Source organism: Heterodontus francisci, chromosome 45 (assembly GCF_036365525.1).
Source record: "Heterodontus francisci isolate sHetFra1 chromosome 45, sHetFra1.hap1, whole genome shotgun sequence".
Lineage (NCBI taxonomy): Eukaryota > Metazoa > Chordata > Chondrichthyes > Heterodontiformes > Heterodontidae > Heterodontus > Heterodontus francisci.
In genome coordinates, this window is record NC_090415.1 from 6,079,927 (window position 1) to 6,088,709 (window position 8,783).

An 8,783-nucleotide genomic window follows, 5' to 3' on the forward strand; every position below is an offset into this window, starting at 1 on the left:
TTCCATCCGTCATATTCCTGCCCACTCACTCCTGCCTGTCAAATCCCCTTGAAGCCTCCTTGCATCCTTCTCACAAATCACATTCCCACCGAGTTTTGTGTCCTCGGCAAATTTGGAAATATTGCATTAGGTCCCCACTTCCCAATGGTTGATGCAGATTGTGAACAGCCGAGGCCCAAGCACTGATCCTCGCGGTACCCCACTAGTCACAGCCTGCCAAGCTGAGAATGGCCCGTCTGTTCCTACGCTCTCTTTTCTCTCATTTGCGTCAGGGTGAAAAGTTCACAAGATGGATGGCGGATTAGACCCAGAGCTGAGCTTCATATCTGCTCCTTCACTGTGACTGGGTCAAAATCCTGGATCTCGCTTCCTAACAGCACTGTGGGTGTACCTACCCCACATGGACTGCAGCGGTTCAAGAAGGAGGCTCAACACCTATGAAGAGGGGTTGGGGAAACCAAGCCTGTGTTCTCCAGAGTTTCAAAGAATGAGGGGTGATCTCATTGAAACCAACAAATACTCAAAGCGATAGACAGGGTAGATTTGGGTAAGATGTTTCTCCTGGTTGGGGAGTCTAGAACCAGGGGACACAATTTCAAAATCAGGGGGAAGCCACTTGGGACAGAGATGAGGAGAAATGTCATTACTCAGAGGGTTGTGAATCTTAGGAATTCTCTATCCCAGAGGGCTGTGGAAGCTCAGTCATTGAGTATGTTTAAAGCAGAGATTGACAGATTGCTGAATTCCAATGACATAAAGGGATATGAGGATAGTCTGGGAAAAACACATTGAAGTGGATGATCAGCCATGATAGTATTGAATGGCGGAGCAGGCTCGATGGGCTGAATGGCCTACTCCTGTTCCGATATTCCAAAGCTGCCGAAATAGTTTCTCTCAAACTGCCCCATCAGTTCCCCTTAATATCTCAACAACTTTGATCAAATCACCATGATCCTCCTAAATTCCAGGGAATAAATCCCCAGTTTGTGTAATATCACCTTGTAATTTAACCCTTGGAGTCCAGTTATCATTCTGGTAAATCTACACTGCACTCAAATGGACACAAACCCCTCAAGTCTTTTTGGACCTCCAGTGTTTCTATCTTTTCACCATTTATAAAGTACTCTGTTCTAGTCTTTTTTACTGACATTGAAATCTCTCTTCCACAGTTTTGCCCATTCACTTCAGATATCTCTTTGCATTGTTCTGCTTCCAGCTACACTGCTTACAATGCTGCCTATTTTTGTGTCATTGGTAAACTTGGGTATGTTGTATTCTACCACATCATCTTAAATCGTTAATAAATACAGCAAAACTGAGACACACACAGGCTTTGCACTAGTAGACAGCAGTGAATCATTCCAACCTAGAGGTTTTTTAATTCCAGATTTATGTTTTTTGAAAGAAAAAATAGAATTCAAATTCACAACAGCCCAGTGTGGGATTTGAACTCCTGCCTTTTCAATCATCAACTCAGGCCTTCAAATTAAAACCCATAAAAAGAGATTCAGTTTGTTGCCTGACTGTCTCAGGTTTTGTATATTGTTCCCTTCGCCTCTTCTTCCATGTGTTTGAAGACTTTGAAGTTTGTCAGACATCGGTAAACTACTTCATGTGGTGTTGTGTAAATACCTTAAATTCTGTGTATCTGGAAGGGACACAATTCAAATTCTCACCTTATTGCATCAACTAAAACCTGCAGGTCCATTCAAACAACTCTATTTCCTGTCTCTGCAAAGACAGCTCACACTTCCACAATGCAGGAATGTCTGAATGGAAACAGCTTTTGACACATTTCCCAACACGTTTGCTGACACTTTTCAGGATGAAGCTCAATTCAACTGACAAGACTCCAAGCCCCAAATTGAATCTTTCAGATATAAAAACTGACGCAGATCTCTCCAGATTCCAGATCTCTCTGAACCAGCACCCATTTTAACATTGTACTATTTAGTTTATATCGCTTCTCCTCAGCCTTCCTTCCTAAATGCATCATTTTACATTTCTCAGCATTGAAGTTAACCTGCCGTGTGTCTGACCATTTCACCAGACTGCCTCTATCCTCCTGAACCCCACACTGTACCTGCTCTGACAGTGTTTTATAGAACAGAGAAGACAGAGATTTACTACTACTATTCCCTTCTCTGTTTATTACATTGCAGATGGTGTAATGTTGAAGTTATGCCCTGTAAACCCAAGTCCAAGTCATTAATATATATCAAAAAGATCAGTGGTCCTAATCCAAACCCCTGGGGAATACCACTGTACCACAATGTACACTGTATACAGTCAGTACAAAAGCAGGGAGGTTATGCTGAACATTTATAAAGCTCTATTTCGGCCCCAACTGGAGAACTGTGTCCAGTTCTGGTCACCACACTTTAGGAAGGATGTGAGGTTCCTTGAGAGGGTGCAGAGATTTACCAGAATGGTTTCAGAGATGGGGGATTTTAGCTACAAGGTTAGGTTGGAAAAGCTGGGTTTGATCTCCTGAGAACAAAGTAGATAGAGGGGAGATTGAATAGAAGTGTATAAGATTATGTCAGTCAAAGAGACCACCCTCCGGTCTGAAGCAACCATTCACCACTACTCTCTGTGTCCTGTCCCTTAGCCAATGTTGTATCCACTCTGTCCCTGTCCCGTTCATTCCATCAGCATTCCTTTCGTGAACTAGTCAGTTATGAGGCAGCATTATGACCTCCCATTGAGGAAATTGTTCCCAGAGCACAGAAAAACACACACAGACAGGAAATGACCATCTGCAACAAGAGAGAATCCAACCACCTCCCCATGGCATTCAAAGCATTATCCCATCGCTGAATCCCCCAGCATCAACATCCTAGGGAGACATTGACCAGGAACTGAGCTGAAGTAATCACATCAGTACTGTGGCTACAAGTGACTCACCCCCTGACTCCCCAAAGCCTTTCAACCACCTACAAGACACAAGTCAGGTGTGTGATGGTATCTCTCCACTTGCCTGGATGAGTGTAACATCTACAACACTCCAGAGGCTCGACAACATCCAGGACAAAGCACTCCACCTGATTGGTACCCCATCCACCACTTTAAACTTTGATCAGATCACCCCTTACCCTTCTAAATTCCAGGGATACAGAGTAAAGCTCCGTCTACACTGTCCCATCAAATGCTGCCAAGCTATTAGTTAGCTATTGAGTAAATCTCTGTCTTCTCTGTTCTATAAAACACTCCCAGGGAAGGTACAGTGTGGGGTTAGATACAGAGTAAAGCTGCCTCTATATATGCCTCGCTTTCTCCTCCTCCATCCAGATGGAGAGAGTAACAGTGAGAAAGACAGGGATAGATATAGAGAGGGAAGAACAGGGAGAGGGAAGGATAGCAATGGGGAGAGATTACCAGAGAGAAAGAGGACGAGATCGGGATGGAGAGTGTCGGTCAGCATTCCCGCAAAGCTGTGTGCAGCATCCTGGAAGGTATGACACAGTGAGAGATTGAGATTAAGAGGGTACAGAGAGAGAAATAAACAAGGAGAGAGTAGCAGAGAGGGGAACTAGTGATTGATTGAGTGAGTAAGAGAGAGGGGAAGACGGAGATGGAGAGAGATTACCAGTAAGAGTAGCTCTCCACTTCTCTCTCCATGCATATCTCTCCCTTTCTCACTGTTACCCTCTCTCCATCTATATTCCTCCCTCTCTCCTGGTGTTTCACACTCGACACCTATTTCTTGTACCTCTGTGTACACAGGATTACATCAAACTATGATAACATTTGTCATTTGCACTTTTGATCTAACCTAACAACATGACTGTCTCCAACATTCTCTCTGTGTCTGTGAACAGTGGGACCTTGGAGTGAATGTTCACTGATTCCTGAGGCTGACAGGACAGGTGGATAAGCTGGTTAGGAAGGGATAAGGGAGACTTTCATTTCCCGACCAGTGGAAATAATCTCTCAGTGTCGACCCTATCCAGTCCCTTTAGAATCTGATATGTTTCAATGAGATCACCTCTCATTCTTCTAAACTGCAGAGAATACAGGTCCTATTTACTCAGCCTCTCATCATAGGACAATGGCAGAGAAGCTAAACAAATACTCTGTGTCTGTCTTTATGTTCTCTCTCATGCTCTGTAATCTTCCTTGAATCATTGAACACTGCAGTTTGTGGATCATTTCACTGTTTGCTGTTGAGCTGATGAAATTGTTTGATTGGCAGTGATAATATTTTTGGACCATTGTATTGAGTCCAATGGGTTGCAACTAGGATGACTGGGTGATTTCTCTCTGCAACTTTTAATCTTTAATCAAGCTTATCTGGGCATTAACCTGCAATCTGTTTTTATATGTCTGACTCCACTCATTCTCCCGAGGATAAAGTTACTTTTGTCTGGTTGTGCACCCAATTAAATGACTGTTTGACATGGCGAGACTTTCTTTACTGTGAACGTGTGCTGATGTCTCTCTCTCTCTCTCACACACACACACACTATCTGCCTCTCTCTCTACCCACAAATATCCCGGACTTTCCCTCTCTCTCTGACGGACACTCTATCTCTCATTCATTTTTCACACTTTCTGTACACCCTGTGTCTGCTCTTTTCCTCGAATTTCTCATTTTCCTTCCCACTCTCTCTCTCTCTCTTCTGCTCTGTTACTCTCTCCTCACCTTTATCTTTCCATTTATCTGTTTCCTCACTCTCAAACTCTATCTCTCCCTCACTCTCCACCTTCCTTTCTCTTGGATCTCTCTTCACATCTCTCTATCACTCTGTCTCCGTCTCTGTCCAATTGAGGAGATTCTCCCTCCATTTCTCTCCATCTCTTGCTCTCTCACTCTCTCCCTCTCACCTATTTTCTCAGTCTCTCCATCACTCTCTCTCCATCTCTGTCCAATTGAGGAGATTCTCCCTCCATTTCTCACCATCTCTTGCTCTCTCACTCTCTCCCACTCACCTATTTTCTCTCGGTCTCTCCATCTCTCTATCACTCTCTCTCCATCTCTGTCCAATTGAGGAGATTCTCCCTCCATTTCTCTTGCTCTCTCACTCTCTCCCTCTCACCTATTTTCTCTCAGTCTCTCCATCTCTCTATCACTCTCTCTCCATCTCTGTCCAATTGAGGAGATTCTCCCTCCATTTCTCTTGCTCTCTCACTCTCTCCCTCTCACCTATTTTCTCTCAGTCTCTCCATCTCTCTATCACTCTCTCTCCATCTCTGTCCAAATGAGGAGATTCTCCCTCCATTTCTCACCATCTCTTGCTCTCTCACTCTCTCCCTCTCACCTATTTTCTCTCAGTCTCTCCATCTCTCTATCACTCTCTCTCCATCTCTGTCCAAATGAGGAGATTCTCCCTCCATTTCTCTCCATCTCTTGCTCTCTCACTCTCTCCCTCTCACCTATTTTCTCTCAGTCTCTCCATCTCTCTATCACTCTCTCTCCATCTCTGTCCAATTGAGGAGATTCTCCCTCCATTTCTCTTGCTCTCTCACTCTCTCCCTCTCACCTATTTTCTCTCAGTCTCTCCATCTCTCTATCACTCTCTCTCCATCTCTGTCCAATTGAGGAGATTCTCCCTCCATTTCTCTTGCTCTCTCACTCTCTCCCTCTCACCTATTTTCTCTCAGTCTCTCCATCTCTCTATCACTCTGTCTCCATCTCTGTCCAATTGAGGAGATTCTCCCTCCATTTCTCTTGCTCTCTCACTCTCTCCCTCTCACCTATTTTCTCTCAGTCTCTCCATCTCTCTATGATTCTTTCAAGCTCAGTTCTTCCTCTCTCTCTCTCCCCATCACTCTCTCTTTTCTATTTCCCTCTCTTTTACTTGCTCTCCAACTCTCTTGCTCTTTCTGTCCATGTTGGGTCCCTTTAAGAGTTTGGGACAGTTCTGGTGGTGCAGGGTCCCTTTAAGAGTCTGGTGCTGATCCCCCTCCCCCACCCCAGGGGCGTGGTCACAAGTCGCCCAAACCGCGACTGCGCGGAGGCAAGAGGCAGCTTTTGACCCCTTGACCTCCAGACACGTGGGGCGAGGCAGCCAATGAGACCTCACTGACGCCCTGGCGGGAGGGAGGTGTCATCAGCCGCCATGTTTGCGCGACGTCACCCGCCGGCCGCTTATTTCCGCAAACAGCAGCTGAAAGGAAAAGGAGAAGCGGCTTCAGCTGTCGATCTCAATGGAGGAAAGTTGAACGTCTGAGCCGGGGGACAATATAAAAAAGCGGCGGTTTACGCTCTTGTGGAGATGCGCATGTGCGGAGCATCCTCCCAGAGTGCAGCGCGGCCTGTACCGCAGATAGGGGCCGTTCCCACTCGCGGGGCATTGTGGGAGCCGCAGGACGCCATTGCCCCCTCATTAACTCAGTCAAAATTAACTCATTCCCTCTCAGCTCTCGATCCCTCCTTTTCATATTGCAGGCTGAAATGGGGCTTTGTTGGCATCCATTACACCATCCCGGGTGTGATCAGATACTCTGTCCCTTCGTAAACGATTTCCCGTCCCTCCATCAGCTTGTGATTGTTATTGGCTTTTCTCCTACTGAAATGGTTGCTGAATTTGTTGGTCTTTTTCTCCTCGCTTCATAACCAACCCCCTCTCCCTCTGTCTCTCTCCTCATGTCAGAGATAGCAGGAGGGAGAGATAGAGAGAGGAAGACAGAGAACAACCCCAGCTTCTCCAATCTATCCACGCAACTCAAGTCCCTCATCCTGGAACCTTGCTCGTGAATCTTTTCTGCATCCTCTCTTATGCCTCCACATCCTACCTAAAGCACGGTGTCCAGAATTGGACACAATACTAGATGAGGATGAAGCAGTGTTTAATAAAGCTTCATCATAACCTCCTTGCTTTTATACTCTAAGCCTCTATTTACAAAGCCTAGGATCCCATACGCCTTTTAACCACTTTCTCAACTAGCTCTGCCACCATCAATTTGTGCACACACATCCCCAGGTCTCTCTGTTCCTGCAGACACTTCCTTCTGTTCTTAAGTTCCCATGACAGAGAGGGACATAAGGACAGGGAGGTCTAGAAATAATGAAGGGGAGAGAGAGCAAACAAACAGGAAACACATATGGGAACACCACCACCTGCAAGTTTCCCTTCCAGTCTCACACCATCCTGACTTGGAACTATATCACCATTCCTTCACTGTCACTAGGTCAAAATCCTGGATCTCACTTCCTAACAGCACTGTGGGTGTACCTACCCCACATGGACTGTAGCGGTTCAAGAAGCTTCAACGGCAATTGGTGATGGGCAATAAAATGCTGGCATAGCCAGTAATGCACACATCCAACAAATGAATGAAAAATAATAACAATTTGGCACCAAGTCACTAAAGGAGATATTGAACTGGACACAGGAACACAAGAAGTAGGAGCAGGAGTAGGCCATTCAGCCCCTCGAGCCTGCCCTGCCATTCAATAAGATCATGACTGATCTGTCCCAACACTCAACTCCTCTTTCAGGCCTGCTCTGCAGAACCCTCGGCTCCCTGAGAGGGTTGAGAACAAATATTTTCCCACAAAGACAAACAGGGTGAGACTCCCAAATCTAGAGCCCCTTAGATAGCAAGAATCAAACCAGGTAGAATAAGGCACAAAAGGGAAGCTTATGCCAGATACCGAGAGCTCAATACCACAGAAAGCCGAGAGGAGTGAAGAAAGTGCAGGGGTGAAATTAAAAAGAAAATTAGGAAAGCAAAAAGATAGTCGGAAAATAATATTACCAAGTAAAATCAAGGAAAGCGCAAAGATGTTTTATAAATACATGAAGAGCAAGAGGATAACTAAGGATAGAGTATTAAGGACCAAAAAGGGAATGTGTGTATGGAGGTGGGAGATGTGGGCATGGTTCTTAATGAATACTTTGTATCCGTCTTTATAAAAGAGGGGGAACTATGCAGACATTGTAGTTAAAGAGGAGGAGTGTGAAATATTGGATGGGATAAACAGAGTGAGAGGGAAATATGAAGGTGTTTAGCATCTTTGAAAGTGAATAAATGGTCAGGCCTGGATGCATTGGAATCAGTTCAGAGAAGGTTCACTCGGCTGATTCCTGGGATGAGGGGGTTATCTTATGAGGAATAGTTGAACAGGTTGGGCCTATACTCATTGGAGTTCAGAAGAATGAGAGGTGATCTTATTGAAACATACAAGATTCTGAGTGGACTTGACAGGGCGGATGTTGGGAGGATGTTTCCCATGTGGAGGAGTCTTGAACTAGGGGGCACCGTTTAAAAATAAAGGGTCTGCCATTTAAGACTGAGCTAAGGAAGACTTCTTTCTCCCAGAGGTTGGTTCGGCTTTGGAATTCTCTTCCCCAGAGAGCAGTGGAGGTTGGGTCAATGAATTTACAAGGGAGTCAAGGGTTATGGGGGGCAGGCAGGAAAATGGAGTTAAAGTCACTATCAGATCAATCATGATCATATTGACTGACAGAACAGGCTCAAGAGGCTGAATGGCCTACTCCTGCTCCTATTTCTTCGGATCTAGTGTATAAATTGGAGGGTTTGCTCTCCACTTTTTAAACCATTTTTATAGCAGAGACAGGTCCATGTGTAATATAAACAGAGACAGGGTCTAGTGCAGACCTAACTAGTGCATTGATAACTGAGACTAGTGTAAAAGGTATCAAGGATACAGAATTCTAAATATACATTCAGGGGAAGTATTTTAGGCCAGTACGGAGCAAGGTCAACAAGAGATGGGTCAGTTTGACACTTAGTTTTAGGGAATGAAGCTGGGCCGGTGGAAGGCGATTTAGAAAAGGTGGACTGGAAAACGCTACTTGAAGGTAAATCAGTGT